The sequence below is a fragment of the Peromyscus eremicus genome, chromosome 8b (assembly GCF_949786415.1).
Source record: "Peromyscus eremicus chromosome 8b, PerEre_H2_v1, whole genome shotgun sequence".
Lineage (NCBI taxonomy): Eukaryota > Metazoa > Chordata > Mammalia > Rodentia > Cricetidae > Peromyscus > Peromyscus eremicus.
This window is the reverse complement of record NC_081424.1, coordinates 9,180,528-9,197,978: the sequence shown is the minus strand read 5'-3', so window position 1 is coordinate 9,197,978 and position 17,451 is coordinate 9,180,528.

The following is a 17,451-nucleotide window of genomic DNA, read 5'->3' as shown; positions in this document are numbered from 1 at the left end:
GATAGAGGTGTGGGGATGTCGGGTGAGGAGTGGGGGCGTGGGAGTCCCATCCCAGGCCTGCTGAGCTTGGCAGCTAGTTCCAGAAGAACTTGGTTTGAAAGCCGAGGTTCTTTCTCTGGAGTAGCCAAAGCCTAGGACGCCTTTGTGAATTATAGACGTTGTCTCCAGAAAACTGTGTCGGAGTTGAAAACATCAAGTCTCAACACAGTGTGGGGGTGCACCCCTGTAATCCCAGCACTCGGGAGACGAAGGTAGGAACGGGGTGGGTGGGTCAAGGTTTTCCTTCGGTACAAGACTAGAAAGTTTGAGGCCAGACTGAGCTACAAAGACATAAATAGAAATAGAAATAAAACACCTGGCACTCGGCATCAGCTCATCATTGCGGAAGTGGAGGCGGAAGATCTTGCTGCTAGGCTTGCCTTGGCTAAGTAGCAAGCATGAGGTCAGTCGGGGTTACATGAAAATCCTGTCTCAACAAATTAGCGACTCTTCCTCTCCTCCTCTGATTACACAGTGGCTTATGGTTGTGTTTGTGTAAGAGGAAACAGCAATTACAAATTGTTTCAAGTGCAGTAATGATACATTTACACTGTTGACATTGCGAGGGATACACAGTTGCATTTACTTGGTTAACGCCCCGCCTTAATGTTGAACCTGGGATTGAACTCATGTGTTTCAGCAGAGGCCTTCACCCTCTGAGCCAGTTCACCAACTCTTGGGTGAAATGTAAAAATTATAAATATATATTTGTGTGTGTGTGTGTGTGTGTGTGTGTGTGTGTGTGTGTGTGTCAGAGGACAACTTGCAGGAGTCCGTTCTCTCCACTACGTGGGTCCTGGGGATCAAACTTGTGTTGTCCGGCTTTCTAGCAAACACCTTTACCCACTGAACCATCTCACCAGGGTGAAATCTTCTTCTGAAATGATATATGGTAGAGGGACTGAGAGATGGCTTAGCGGTTAAGAGCACTGGTTACTATTCCCGAGGACATGGGTTTGATTCCCAGCACCCCTATAGTGGCTGGAACTCACTCTGTAGACCAGGCTGGCCTTGAACTTAAAGATCTGCCTGCTTCTGCTTCCCTAGTGCTGGGATTAAAGGCATGTGCCACCACTACCCAGCTTTATTCTTTCGGTATTGCCAAAACATTTGATCATAATAGCTAGTAATTTTGCAGAAAGGGAAAAATAGTAAATTACAAAAGCACTTATATCTATCACTTTTAAAAATATTTATTTTTTTTTGTGTATTCAAATATTATCTCATATATCCCAGGCTGCCCTTGAACTTGCTGAGTAACCAAGGATGCTCTTGAACTGCTGATCCTCCTGCCTCCAGCTCCTGAGTTCTGCAATTATAGGCCTGTTCCACTACTCCTGGCCAGTAGGCATTCATTTAAAATGTACATTAAAGCCTAGAGGTGTAGCTCAGTAGTAGAGTACTCGCATAGCATATGTGTGGTCCTGGGGTACTGCAAAAATAAATAACAAATAAGTAGAACATAAAGCTATGGCCAGGTGGTGGTGGCGGCGGCAGCGGTGGTGGTGGTGGTGATGGCGGCGGCGGCGGCCCACACCTTTAATCCCAGCACTCAGGAGGCAGAGCCAGGTGGATCTCTGAGTTCAAGGCCAGCCTGGTCTACAGAGCGAGATCCAGAACAGGCACCAAAACTACACAGAGAAACCCTGTCTCGAAAAAACAAAACAAAACAAAAGTTTTGGGTGGTGGTGGCTCACGCCTTTAATCCCAGCACTCGGGAGGAAGAGCCAGGTGGATCTCTGTGAGTTCGAGGCCAGCCTGGTCTACAGAGTGAGATCCAGGAAGGGCAACAAAACTGCACAGAGAAACCCTATCTCAAACAAACAAACAAACAAACAAACAAAAGAATACTTTCTGGCTGAGCGGTGGTGGCGCACACCTTTAGTCCCAGCACTTGGGAGGTAGAGCCAGGCGGATCTCTGTGAGTTCAAGGCCAGCTTGGGCTATCAAGCGAGTTCCAGGAAAGGTGCAAAGCTACACAGAGAAACCCTGTCTCAAAAAAACCAAAAAAAAAAAAAAAAAGTCTTTAAGAAAAAAGACTTAAAAAAAACACAAAACCTCTCTGTGCCAATGTGACTCCCTTGAACGTAGTGAATGTTCCTAAGACCCACCAGTGTAGATGTAACCAACCGTCTTATCAAATAAGAAACACAGAACCAATGCAAAGAAGAAAGCCAAGAGATCAGAGCTAAGAGCCTTACCTGCCTGCTGCAGCTAGCCTCTTCAGCCAAGAGACCTCTCCAAAAGAGAGCTACTTCCTGTCTGTTTGTCTTTATATAGACTTTCTGTTCTGCCTTCTCATTGGTTGTAAAACCAACCACATGACTGCCTCGTCACTGTCTGTTGGCTGTATCCTTGAACACACAGAGATCTACCTAGCTCTGCCTACCACGTGCTGGGATTAAAGGCGTGCACCACAAATGCCCAGCTCTGCTATGGCTTGCTATTAGCTCTGACCCCCAGGCAACTTTATTTATTAACATACAAATAAAATCACATTTCAGTACAAATAAAATACCACCATACACCAGACTTTTCTCAAGAAATGTGGCAAGCCCCAGCCCCACAAAGTGACACAGTACAAGGACAGGGATTCTTTGTATGTCCAGGGAAAGTGGCATTCTGACAGGAAATAGTCATATGCTAGGCAGACTAAGCCTGTTTTCCCGAAAAGGCTAAAATCACAATGAAGGCCGTGCGGAGACTTGAGCGTGTGGAGCCCAGCTGCAGGTCTGAGAAAACGCTGCCTAGTAAGACACAGGAGCATTCTAAGCTGCTTTTGTTAGGAAGACAACAAAATCATGAGCTTTCACTTAAAAAGAAAAGTAAATAAGCATAAAAATAAATACAAATTGAAATTACTTAATATATGTCTTTTCAAAAAGTTATTTTTCTTCTAAAAATTTCAAAGTTCAAAATTATTACCAAGGATTGGGGCCATAGTAGAGTGCTTGCTTAGTGTGCGAGACGTCCTGAGTTCACACCCTAGGGTCTCTCTCCCCCAGAAAGCCAGTGGTGGTGGTACTTGCCTTTAATTCTAGGACTGGGGACAAGAGACAGTGGATCTCTGTGAGTCAACACCAGTCTCTATAGAGAGTTCCAGAGCAAGACCCTGTCTAAAAAATAAATGAAAAATCTATTAAACTAAAAATACAGGTGGGATGTAGCCCAGTGACTAAGCACTTTTTGTATTTGTGGGAGGCCCTGAGTTTAATCCTTGGGGTGCAATGTGTGTGTGTGTGTGTGTGTGTGTGTGTGTGTGTGTGTTATGTAGGTGTATGTGTGTGTAGGTGTGTGTGCAAGTGTGTGTGTAGGTGTGTGGGGGTTGTATGTGTGTGTGAGTGGTGTGTGTGTGTGCATGTGTGTGTAGTTGTGTGTGTGTTTGTGTGTGTGTATGTGTGTATGTGTAGGTGCACATGGAGGTCAGAAGAGGGTGTCAAATCCCCTGGAACTGCAGTTATGGATGGTTGTGAGCCACCGAGCCAGTGCTAGAAATTGAACCCGGGTCCTCTGGAAGAGCAGCCAATGCTCTTAAACACCAGTTTAGATTTGTAATGTGTCTCAAAGGCCCATGAATTAAAGACTTGGTCGTGTTGGAAGTCTGAGGAACCTTTAGAAGTTAAAGCCAAAGGCCATAGGCATATCTCAGTGGTAAAACATACTCAGTCTGTACAAAGCCCTGTGTACATGCATGTGCACACACATTTTTAATAGGTGAAAACGAGGTTCATGAGTAATCTTTAGGCCACTGAGGCCATGCCCTTGAAGGGGCTGCAAAGGGAATGTTGGGACCTCAGCTGCCTCCTCACACTCTTGTTTCCTGGCCATGAAGTGAATATTCTGTCACACACACCCCTCCCACATAGTGCTGCTTTACCACAGGCCCCAAAGCAGCCAAAACTTCACGACAAAAATAACCCATTTCTCTCTTTGAGTTGCTTGTCACAGACATTTTATTATAGCAAAAGAAAACTGACAAGTACACTGACACATTGTAAGTTAATTAATATTATATTTATTTATTGGGATTTTGGGTCTTGCTATCTAGCCAAGGCTGGTTTTGAACTCACAAACTTCCTGTTTCTTCCTCCAAAGTGCTGGGCTTTACAGGCATGCACTAGCTTTTTTTTTTTTTTTATTTCAGCTCCAATCCAGTCCATCACCAAGGGAAGCAGAGGCAGGAACCTGGAGGCAGGAAATGAAGCAGTGACCATGAAAGAGCACTGATTACTCACTTGCTCTCTCTGCCTTACTCAGAGACCTTTAAAACTTTTATTTTTAATTGTGTGTATATGAGTGGGTGGGTATGTGCACTTGAGTGCAAATTTCTTCAGAGGTCAAAGGTCTCATATCCCCTGAAGCTGGAGTTAGAGTGAGCCATCCAATGTGGATGCTGTGAATTGAGCTCTGTGTGAGTTCCACAGTTATGTTTTAAGGTTTTAATTACTGTGCCTGTATTGACTGGTTTTGTGTGCCAACTAGACATAAGCTGGAGTCATCAGAGAGGAAGGAGCCTCAGTTGAGGAAATGCCTTGATGAGATCCAGCTGTAAGGCATTTTCTCATTTAGTGATCAGTGAGGGAGGGCCCAGCCCATGGTGGATGGTACCATCCCTGGGCTGCTGGTTCTGGGTTCTATAAGAAGGTGGGCTGAGCAAGCCATGAGAAGTAAGCCAGTAAGCAACACCTCTCCATGGTCTCTATGTCAGCTCCAGCCTCCAGGATCCTGTCCTGACTTCGTTCAGTGATGACCAGCAATGCTGAAGTGTAAGCCCAATAAACCCTTTCCTCCCGAACTTGCTTTTCTGTCATGGTGTTTCATCAGAACAATGGAAACCCTAGCTAAGACGGTGCCTAAGTGATAAATGCCTCTAACCTGTAAGCCCCTTGCCCAAGGACAGTGCTGGAGGCTGTTGTTTATGGAAGCCACATGTTTTAGCTTCCCTAAACAAGTGTTTGACCCAAGTACACTGGATATGCTTGATCACGTGTAGGCAGGAGGCACATAGGCAGGAAGTACATCAGGATGTATGCTTGCCCCTGATTGGTTGTAGGCAGGAGGCATGAAGGTAGGAAGTATATCAGGATACATGCTTGCCCCTGTTTGGACCTGGTGGGAAATGCATAGCCTTATGGGTTTGCCTTTGTAAGCTTCTGCAAAATGTGATTTGTGCCATTTTTCTGGGAACCCCAGAATGGACCTGGCCAGAGTCCATCATCCTGGCGAGTAGTTAATTAAATTTGCTTCAAATTTGACTCAAAAAATTGTGGAGCTGGTTGTCTTAGGGTTTCTATCACTGTGAAGAGACACCATGACCACAGCAACTTTTATAAAGGAAAACATTTAATTGCGAGACTTACAGTTTCAGAGGTTCAGTCCATTATCATGGCAGGACATGGCGGCATGCAGGCAGACATGGTGCTGGAGAGGTAGCTGAAAGTTCTGTCTACACCTTGATCTGAAGGCAGCAGAAGGAGTCTGTGTGCTGAGTGTAGCTTGAGCATATATGATACCTCACAGTGACACACTTCTTCCCACAAGGCCACACCACGTAATAGTGCACTCCCTAAATACGTGAGTCTAAGGGGGCCTTCCCTATTCAAACCACCACGCTGGTCTTTCTCTCGTGATTTTCAGAATTGACACGCTAGTACTTTGGAAGTATAGTGCATGCTCTTAACTGCTGAGCCATATCTCCAGGTCTCCAGATACCTTCCTTATACATCCCAGGCCTGCCTACCTAGTGATGGAATTGGAACTATCCACAGTGGGCTGGAACCTCCTATATCAGTTAGTAAGAAAATGCCCCACAGACACATCCACAGGCCACTCTGATGGAGATAATCCTTAACTGAGGTTCCCTCTTCCCATGTGTGTCAAGATGAAAATCAAGATCAGCCATCACACTGTCCATCACGGTTGGTGTCTCAGTCACTGTTCTGTTGCTGTGAAGAGACACTATGACCAAGGCGACTTGTAAACGAAGGCATTTAATTGGGGATTTGTTAATAGTTTCAGAGGGTGAATCCATGATCATCATGGTGGGGAGCATGGCAGCAGGCAGGCAGGAGAAGTAGCTGAGAGCTTACATGATTTTTTCTTCTTTTGGTTGGTTGGTTGGTTTTTGTTTTTTCGAGACAGAGTTTCTCTGTGTAGCCCTGACTGTCCTCGAACTCCGAGATCTGCCTGCCTCTGCTTCCTGAGTGCTGGGATTGCCACCACTGCCGAGTGAGAGTTTGCCACTTATAAAAAGTTGGAGTCTGAGATACTGGGCTTGGTATGGGCTTTTGAAACCTCAAAAGCCCACCCTCTCCAACAAGGCCACATCTCCTAATCCTTCCTAAAGAGTTCCATCAACTAGGGACCAAGCATTCATATATTTAAGCCTATGAGGGCCACTCTTACCCAAACTACCACTGTGGGGAAGTTGAGACAGCTGGTCACACTGTGCCCATAGTCAGGAATAACGAATGCTTCTGTTCGGCTCGTTTTCTCCGCTCTGTATAGTCTAGGGTCCCTCTCTAGGGAATGGTGCCACTCATGTTGGCAGATCTTGCCACCTCAATTACCTAATCAAGATAGTCCCCTACCCATGCCCAGATGCCCAATTCTCAAGTGATTTTAGATCTCATCAAGTTGACAGTTGAGATTAATTAGGGATGGCTAATATTGTCAATTGGACAAGATCTGAAATTAAGGCAGAGTAAAAAGACAAGAAAACTATGGTGATGGAGGAAGGGAAAGGAGCCCCTCCCTCTGGGTCCTTCACCAGCTGAGAATCAGGAATCTCAACACAATTAACATTTGCTCCATGCCTCCCTCCTTTCCCAGCTGTAAACTTACATTTTCCTAGGACTCTCACTAACGGAAATCCCCATCCTAAAACCAGGGCCATAAAACCTTCAAGAAACCTGCCACCCATGGACTTCTGGGAAGCAGGCAATCCCATCACATGCCCTGGAGACAGGAGGCTGGGAAAACAACAATAATAACAACAACAACAACATCTGAAGTGTCTCTGACCCTGCAGTTTATTCAAAAGGAAAAAATAAATAAATAAAGCAGTTTCTGGGGCTGTTGAACCTAGCCTTTTTCACTATAAAAAAAAACGTTTCTCAGACCCTGCATGGTGCGTTCTCCTGTAGTCTCAGATACTGAGCCACAGGGTTGGGGCACCAACATCTCAGACCAATAAAATGTTCTCTCTCTCTCTCTCTCTCTCTCTCTCTCTCTCTCTCTCTCTCTCTCACCTTTTTGAGTTCAAAATGAGACTAATATTTTGTTTCCTCCTGTGACTTATTTTTTGCATTCACCAGAAACCCCATCTACAGTAAAACATGACCTAAACTCTTGTGCAGCCACAACTGTTCCTGGTTTTTCTTTTCTTTTCTTTTCTTTTCTTTTTTTCTTTCTTTTCTTTTTTTTTCTTTTTTTTTTTTTTTTTTAGGTTTTTTGAGACAAGTTTTCTCTGTATACCTTTTGAGTGTGTCCTGGAACTTTCTCTGTAAACAAGACTGGCCTCAAACTCACAGAATTCTGCCTGCCTCTGCCTCTCCAGTGCTGGGATTAAAGATGTGTGCCACTGTGACTGGGTAGATGTTGAATACGTTTAAAGATATTTCTTAGTTATTTTTATTTCTTCTTTTGAGAACTCTGAGTTCAGATTCATCAGATTCATAACCCGTTTTTTTATTTTATTTTATTTTTTTATTTAATGCCAAATGCCGTTTATTGAAGGAGGGAAGAGGTCTTAAATACAGGCTTAGAGCACAATGGGAGAACCCCAGAGGGCAGAAGTTCGATACTGATGTTTTACAATCTTGCATCTAAGCTGTTAACGCCCATTATGCAGGATACACAGACAAGAAACTTCCCTTAAGCATTCAGGAGGGTGGAACCCGGCAGGGAATTAGCATAGGGAGGATATCAAGGTCAAGGTCAGCAAGCAAGGCAACAGTTACCCAAAACAGGGGCCAGGACCCTACAGGTCCCCCTTTTACTAAAAAATGAGCTTCTGACTTAGGTTGCGTGGGACGTCAGCAGGTCACCTTACCCGTCATGGAGACGCCTGCCCAGGCCACACAGGTGCTCAGTCTAAGGTTGGTGAGTGCCCCCCAGGTATTACCTGTCTCTGAATACTCATCATACAGGCTCAATCGTGTGTGAGCTGCAGAGTTAACTGCTGCCAAAGATCTCAAAATGGCGCTGGGCTTGCAATCTGTGTGTTTGACATAGAAAAGACCAACAGAGGTCCAATCCCACCCATAGCCAGTAGGCTAAAGGCAACTGAGCCATTCCCTTCCTTAACGAGCCTTACTGCAAATTGGAGTCCTTGTAAGATGGTATCCCAAAAGCAAATGGAACTTGAGTTTATAAATTTATAATTTTCAAAGCCAATCGAAATGTATATAACTATTGAATTAAATTTATCATGCCCAATAGAATGAAAGATTAACTAACTGTGGTAGCTACTTTTGCTGCCAGGGTCTCCACTGTGCTAGCTGTAGTAAGCAATTATGAAATGGTAATCCCAGAAACAGTAGCAGTGGTGGCTGCCATAACCCGTTTTGTTTTAAATTGTTTGTCTTTTTTTTTTTTCTTTTTCTTTCCTTTTGGTTTCTCACGACAGGGTTTTTCTGTGTAACAGTCCTGGCTGTCCTGGATCTCACTCTGTAGTCCAGGCTGACCTCGAACTCACTGAGATACACCTGCCTCTGCCTCCCAAATGCTGGGATTAATGCTGTGCACTACATTGCCCAGCAATTGTTTGTCTTTTTGACTCTTTGTTTTTTGAGTTCTTTGTATATTCTGGATAAATAAAGACCTACCTGAGAGTATCCGGGAGGCTTAGTCATATCCTAGTTTAAGAGTTACTTGAGGGGCTGGAGAGATGGCTTAGAGGTTAAGAGCACTGACTGCTCTTCCAGAGGTTCTGAGTTCAATTCCCAGCAACCACATGGTGGCTCACAACCATCTGTAATGAGATCTGGTGCCCTCTTCTGGCCTGCAGAATACATGTTGTATAATAAATAAATAAATCTTTTAAAAAAAGTTACTTGAAAACATTTCCAAGATTGCTGTTTACATTGTAACATACAGCTGCTTCTACTTTTGTCGGTAGGCTAATACATTCTACACAAAGTGAATAGTCAGAATTAGAAAAAGAGACGGACTTCACATAACTGGATTCTGGCAGTTTCTTGAGTTAATTAATTTACTGAGGCCTTTCTGTGTTCTAGTTAGTTTATGAGGCCCTGGGGATACAAAAATTAAGAAAACACATTTCCTTCCAGGTAGTGAGAAGAAAGCAGTCCAGGTTACAGGATTACAGAGAAAAGCACAGAATTTGGAGCTTATGAGGGAGCATCTTAGAATGTTCCTAGTAGAGACTAGAGCATCAGGCAAGGCTTCCAAAAATATACTACGCCAAACCTGGGCTCTAAAGGATGCATAGGAAGCTGGCTATGGTGGAGAACACCTTTTTGTTGTTGTTGTTGTTGTTGTTGTTGGTTTTTCGAGACAGGGTTTCTCTGTGTAGCTTTGCACCTTTCCTGGATCTCACTCTGTAGACCAGGCTGGCCTCGAACTCACAAAGATCCACCTGGCTCTGCCTCCCAAGTGCTGGGATTAAAGGCGTGTGCCACTATCGCCTGGCCGAGAATACCTCTTATCCCAACACTAGGGAGGCAAAGGCAGGTGGATCTTTGTGAGTTGAAGCCTATCCTGAACTTAGTCCCAGGACAGCCAGGGTTACACAGAGAGACTCTGTCTCAAAAAAGAAAAGAAAAAAAAACTGTGTAGGAATCATGCAAGTGTAAGAGGGAGCCAAACTGAAGCCATTTTGAATAAAACTTCCATCTTGAATAGGGGTCAAATTGAAGGGAGCCGGCAAAAGTACCTTGGCCTGAAGACTGCCATTTTGACTTCAGACTATTTTGCTTGTAGGGTGAAATAAAGTTCAGGTTCCCAAGCCTTAGGGGAGCTGAGAACTTTCCAATGGCTGACCAACCTCCTCCCTAAACCATAGAAATAGTTGTTATGCATCTTTAATTCTTTAGCAACATTGTGGCTGTTCCCAACAACAGAAAGAACAAATGAATCTGATTGGTTGGACTGAAAGGCTTGCATTGTGTATCGATTGACAATAATGGAACACTCAAGGAAGCCCCTAATATCTAAATCCTGATTGGTAAAAATTGTAACTGTAACTTGGCAACAGATGTTTGTGATTTACCATACTTCTGCCACTGCTCAGGGCTGTCAAGAGAAACAAGGCTCCTGAGTCCTTGTCCTGCAGCCTTTATGGTTCAGTGACCTGCTTATGTGGTGATTTATTAAAATATTTGCAATGCATAGTGTTGTCTCTTCCTGGTGTTGAATAATGTGCTAGGTGTAACAAAAAGTTTGAGTTCCCCAGACCTCCCTGGGTAAATGACATCCTGGTTGGCAAGTTGAGATGTGACTGCCAGGCAAGTCGCCCCGCCACAGTTAAGTGAACTAACCAACGAGAACAAGATAAGTGTACCACGGAACATTGTTCTTAGGAAAGTCCCTAATCCCTGAATCCTGATTGGTGGAAAATGGAACTATAACTTGGCCCAGATGTTTATGGTTTTTCTGCTTAAATTCTTGCTGAAATGAATGTTCAGGGATGCAGTCACCTCCCGAGTTCGTACCATTGTCCCTGCCGTGCTGCCCAGTGACGTATCTCACTTTGTATAACTGCTTGTGTTTGCTCGGCTTGTTTCAGAGCCTTCGACCTACAACACAAGCAGAGAAGAATCTTGGCTTGAGTTGTTTTTTTCCCCCTTGAGTCAGGGTTTCTCTGTGTAGCCCTGGCTGTCCTAGAACTTGCTTTGTAGACTAGGCTAGCCTCAAATTCACAGAGATCTGCCTGCCTCTGCCCCACAAGTGCTAGGATTAAAGATGTGTACCACCGCTGCCTAGTTTCCTGGAATATTTTAATTAATTAATGTTATATTTTGAGACAGGGTCTCAGGTAGCTGAGAATGGCTTTGAATTCTGAATCTAACTTTCTCCACTTTCCAAGTGCTGGACTACAGATGTGGACCATCTAGCCTAGGTTTTGTTTAGTCTAATACTGTGTAATCCAAGCTGGGCTCAAATATTTGTCAATTCTCCTGCTTCTGCCTCTCAAGTGATAGGATTATAGGCCTGTTGCTGAAGATTTCCTGTGTCCACCCAGTTCCCATAGCTTATCAGACCCAAGTAAACACACAGAGACTTACATTACTTATAAACTGTATGGCCGTGGCAGGCTTCTTGTTTTCTAGTTCTTATATCTTAAATTAACCCATTTCTATTAATCTATAAGTTGCCATGTGACTTGTGGCTTACCAGTACTTTACATCTTACTTCTCATGGTGGCAGTGGCTGGCAGCATCTCTTGACTCAACCTTCCACTTCCTAGAATTCTCCTCTGTGCTTATCCCCCCCCCCCATACTATACTTCCTGCCTGGCTACTGGTCAATCAGCATTTTATTTATCAATCAATCAGAGCAACACATTCACAACAAACAGAAAGACATCCCCAACGTGCCCCCTTTTCTTTTTTTCAAAAAGGAAGGTTTTTAACTTTAACATAGTAAAATTACATATAGCAAAACAATTATCAAGCAAGAATTACAGTTATAATATCTAGTCTATTTATAATACCTAGTCTATTTTTATTTGGCAAAATTAAAGGAGATATCCTATCTATCCTATATTTGTGAGTCTAAGTTTTTATATCAAACTTATCTTTTATCATAACTAAGGAAATTATAACTATCTAGTCTTCAAGTACATCAAAGACCCCAGAAGGATATAATATTAACTGAGAAATGGGAGAAGGATGCAAGCAACTTTCAGGAGTCTTGCAAGAGTACACAGAGACAGCTGGCAGCCTGGACAGTTATCCAAAGTTCTTCTGTAAAGTTGGGGCATCTGTCTTCAGCCCACAGGCCTAGAGTCTCTCAGGCATTTCTCTCTGTGTCCTGTAGAATGTCTGGGAGTTTCCTCTATGAAGCAGAAACCTGAAGGACCATTTGCCAAGCAAAGTTCAGTGGTTATCTTCCTATGGGTCCTGTATGTCCAGTCTATCAAGCAGTCCAGGCAAGAACGGTTTCTTGCCCAAATGGCTATTTTTGCCAAGAAGAAGATAAACTCTGGGGTTGGGGATTTAGCTCAGTGGTAGAGTGCTTGCCTAGCAAGCGCAAGGCCCTGGGTTCAATCCTCAGCTCCAAAAAAAAAAAAAAAAAAGAGAAGATAAACTCCATGTAGAGTGTCTTCGATACCCATCCTCCTCTCTGAAGTAAATTGGTATTGGTGCTGCCAGGAGCAGACATGTCTCACTGTCCAGAAAGTCTAAATTTTTAAAACATTTAAAATGCCATATTCTGTAGTTCTTTGAAGTGTTTGAAAATTACCTAATTGAAATATATCTATGTGTACCTAGAAAACTTAACTAACATGACTATAAGTTTTACTGTCATAGAAGACTAATTATTAATCTGTCAAAGTTAACTTTAAATTTGTATCTATAAACTAAAATCTATATCAATGTAAAACATTTTTAAACAAGTTGGTGCTTTTTAAAAGTAGGTTCATTAATCTACCCTTTTACCCTATCATTACCTATACTTTCCCCTTTTCTTCTTTAGAAAGAGATTGCATTTATAATCAACCTGTTTTAAATAAAAATAAACATTCGTAAACAATATTTTGGGAATTTGGGTGCAGCTTCTCATACTACTTCCTGCTGGATGCGCTGGCAATCTTATGGGGATCCTGAGAAAATTAAGAATTATGGTCAAGTCCTGACTGGAATAGTCTGTGAGGCTGCATTTTCTGAGTCACTTGCCTTGAAATTGTTTTGGATGTTGGATCATCTGGGCCATGGTGTCATCAGAGACCTTTCAGGGGGTCTTGGCTGGTCAAATTTGATGTATCTTAATCTGAAATAAATCCATAGCCTCTGGCTTTCTGTGTGAACAAAAGCAACAGATCCTTACATCCAAATTTTGAAGTCAAGATACATTTAACATATACATATTGGTTTAACTCAGCAGCCTTTACAATCAAATGTCTCTCTGCAGTTAAAAATATCAAAAATGCCGGGCGGTGGTGGCGCACACCTGTAATCCCAGCACTCGGGAGACAGAGGCAGGTGTATCTCTGTGAGTTTGAGGCCAGCCTGGTCTACAGAGCTAGTCCAGGACAGGCTCCAAAGCTACAGAGAAACCCTGTCTCAAAAAACCAAAAAAAAAAAAAAAATCAAAGACAACACAATCCAGATTCTATGTGTAATATCCATATTTATGTGGCTTATTTTTTATATTACTTTTACTTTCTCTTTAAAGTCTTTATTTTTTAAAACTTTCTATTTCTTTAATATAACTGTCTATACTCCTTTCTATTTTAACTGTCTATATTCCTTTTTTTTCTCTTTTTTTCTTTTTTCTTTTCTTTCTTTCTTTTTTTTTTTTTCAAGACAGGGTTTCTCTGTGTAGCTTTGTGCCTTTTCTGGAACTCATTCTGTAGCCCAGGATGGCCTCCAACTCACAGAGATCCACCTGGCTCTGCCTCCCAAGTGCTGGGATTAAAGGCATGTGCCACCACTGCCTGGCTTTTTCTCTCTTTTAAGCCTATGTACATTTTTACACACATTGTAAACTATTTTATCTGAATCTGTCTTATTGTGAACCTATTGCTTTAAACTGCAGCAGCTAGTACTGAAGCAGAAGCCTTGGCTGCTAGCTCCGCCCAAATTTAGCTTTTCAACATGGTGGAGATAATTCAGTGCCAGCCTGAGAGCCATGCTGTCTGCTGACTCTTGGAGGCAGTGGGTCTATGCTTCTATCTGAGCAGCGTGTAGCTTAGAAACTCCCCCCCCCCACCCCTTTTTTTAGAAATTGGACTACATAGGCCTGTGCCAGCATGTTGGAGATTAAACACATGATCTTGTGTGTGCTAAGCATGCACTTACCACCAAGCTACATTTCCACTCCTTCTCAAGATTTTAAGTGTCATTTTAATGCAAAGATTAGATTTGCATTTCAGAACCACTTATCAAACAGAGGCAAAACCAGAGGTTGAAAAAACAGTTAATAGATGTGCTGGCTATGCCGGATGGTTGTCAAGGTGACAGGGTCCAGAGTCACCTAGGAGACACATCTCTGGGCATGCCTGGAAGGCGTTTCTTTTTTCTTTTTTCTTTTTTCTTTTTTTTTTTTTTTTTTTTTTGGCATAAAGGCGTTTCTAGATTAGGTTAACTGAAGTGGGAAGACACACTGTGAATGTGGTGGCACTATTCCATGGACTATGATCCCCAAATGAATAAGAAATAGAAAGTGAGCCTGGCACTCTCTCTCTCTCTGTGACCAACTGCCATCATGCCTTCCCTGCCGAGAGGAACTGTACCCTGGAATCATGAGACAAAAATAAACCCTTCCTTCCTTAAATTGTAGGTCAAGTGTTTGTCATATGATTGGGGAGAGTAACCAATGATCTTTGTAAGAACAGTCCTGGCCAGCTTGGAGGCATACTTCAGTGGCTAAGTACTTGTCTGGGTGTGCAAGATCCTAGGCTTGACCCCCAGCACCCCAGAACTCAACAGGCTGAGGAAGGGATGGCTATGAGTTCCAGGCTAGCCTGGACTTGCGGTCCTCCGACCTCTTCCTCCACAGGCATGTGCCAGCACACCTGGCCAACAACATGCTTTTAACCTTTTATGTCTTCATACTTGAAATTCTCTTGAGATTGAATTCTCTATCCAAACACAGGCTTGTTTATACCAGTGTTTGGGTATCTTGTCATTCCCAGAGCTCTAGGCTTGGTGTTATGGGATCGTGTAGCCCTATATTATAGCTACTAGCTAGAAGCCGTTGAATACTTGAATGTGGCTGGTCTGAGGAGATAGCTGTGAGTGGAAAACACACAATAGATCTCACAAACAGATATGCGGTTGACAGACTCAAAGATGCCTCCCAACAGTTCCCGCCTGTGGCACTCTCCTCCCCTTTGAGAGTGGGTGGGGCCTCTGTCTTGCTTCTGGGCAGAGACTATAACAAAATCGTCCCTTCCATGATTGCATCACATAAAGCTGCCACTTGATTTTATATTGACCCTCTTGCTTGCTTTCATGGGCTACCCCAACATCTGGAAAGCCCACATGACCAAGGACTTCAGAGAGGCTTCCAGATGACACCAGCAGTGAGGAAAAGCCTACGGTCTGCTGGTCCACAAAGATGAATCCTGCCACAACCATCTGAACTTAGGAGCAAATTCCTCCCTTGTCAAGCAGGAAATGAGAGCAGTATGGGACCTCCTTAGTCATTAATTGAACTGCCATAAATTACTACAAACTAGTAAGGTGATTGATTATTTTTTAAGTTTTCCGTGTATGAGTGTTGTGCCTGCATGCATGTCTGTGCACCATGTGTATGCCTGGTGCCCTCAGAGGCTGGAAGAGGGCATCAGATCCCCTGGAACTGGAGTTTCAGATGCTTGTCAGCCACCATGTGGGTGCTGGGAACTGAATCCCTGTCATCTACTAGAGCAAGTACTCAACCACTGAGCCATCTCTCCAGCCTCTAATTTGCCATTTTTAAATTATGTGTGTATCTGTGTAATGGTATGTGCAAATGCTTATGCAAGTGCCCTCAGAGTGCAGAAGAAGACATTGGATCCCAAAGCTAGAATTATAGGCAGTTGTGGGCTGCCTGATATGGGTGCTGGGAACAGAACTTGGGTCCTCTGCAAGAGCAGTATGCTCATAACTGTTGAGTCTAGGCCCCCAACTCTAAACACCTCAGTCAGATTAGGATTCTACCCTCTTAAAACCTCATGAAGAGATAATTATTTCAACAAATGACATGTAGGGAACACACTAATATGATAACCATAGCGAATACCAAAGAAGAATGTCAGATGTCTCATAAGTAATGCTTGAATACTGATAACATGATCAAATAATAATATTTTGGCTACATCAGTTATTTTCTGTCGCTACAACAAATGTTTGTGGTTGGGTACTTTACTAGCAGAAGAGGGTTTGTATAACTCACAGTTCTGGCCAGCTTTTATTCAGCGCTTTGAGAAACCTCACGAAAGGTAGATAATGAGAGGTTTATATGGTGAGAAAGGAGGCAAGAGATTAGGCTGAGAAAGCTAAACAGTTGGTTTCCCCTCTGTGTTGTGGTGCTAGAGATTGAAGCCAGGGCCTCAAGGATGCTACTGAGCTTAACCCTAACACCCCATTTGCTATTTGTGGTGGCGGTCCACGTTTGTAATCCCTCAGGAGACAGGTGCAGGAGGACCTTGAGTTTGAAGACAATCTAGGCCACGTAGGAGGACTTTCGGATGCGCGGGAGCTGGGGATACAGCTCATTTGGTGCAGTGCTTGTCCGGCATACAGGAAGCCCCAGGTTTGATCCGAAGCACCATATAAAAGTGTGCATGACACCACACACTTGTAATTCCAGCACTTGAGACCGAAGGCAGGAGGATCAAGAGTTCCAGCCACTCCTGGCTACATAACGAGTTTGAGGCCAGCCTGGGTTACATGGGACTTGTCTCAAACAGAAAAAAAAAATCTTAACCCATTCAGTGAGACTTAGTCACTCTCTATGAGGCCCCATCTTTTAAAAATTTTACCACTTCAGTGACACTACACTGGAACCACATTCCCAGCATGTGAATCTTTGAGGGACAAACTGTATCCAAACCATGTCACTAGGTTAAAATCAGACAGCTATCACAATTATTTTTACCTATGTGCCTAATAGAAAATTTTAAATAAAAAACTAATGGTTTACGTTATATTGCTGTTAGGCAGCACTCATCTCTAAGCATTTCATGTAGCTTATGTTGTCCAGTGTACACAGCTGGACACCGTACCCTTAGTGCCACACTTACTGCTGAGATCATTGACTTAAAAGAATTAGCCTGTGTGCTGGAGAGTGTATGAGTGTATGTATGCACACATTCCACAGTATCTGTTCTGAAGTCAGAAGACAGTGTTCAGGAGTTGGTTCTAACATTTTCTCCTCCACCCCTGGCAGGGTCTTTCTTGCTTTATTCATGCTACATACTCCAGGTTAGCCTGCTTTTTACATGGGTGCTGGGGATTAAGTCAGGTGGGAGGATTCTAGGCAAGTGCTTTTACCAGATGAACCATCTCTCACTGAGGTTTCATTGTTAGTTTGACAGGATTTAGAACCCTCTAGCAGTTGCACCTCAGGCCAGTCTTCTAGAGTGTTTCCAGAGAGGTGTGACCAGGGAGGGAAGATACATTGCTGTGGAATAATCCTTCTGTACGCTATGTGAATATATGTCATCATGATGGGTTTAATAAAGAAGCTGACTGGCCAATAGCTGAACAGGATAAAGTTAGGCAGGAGAACCAAACT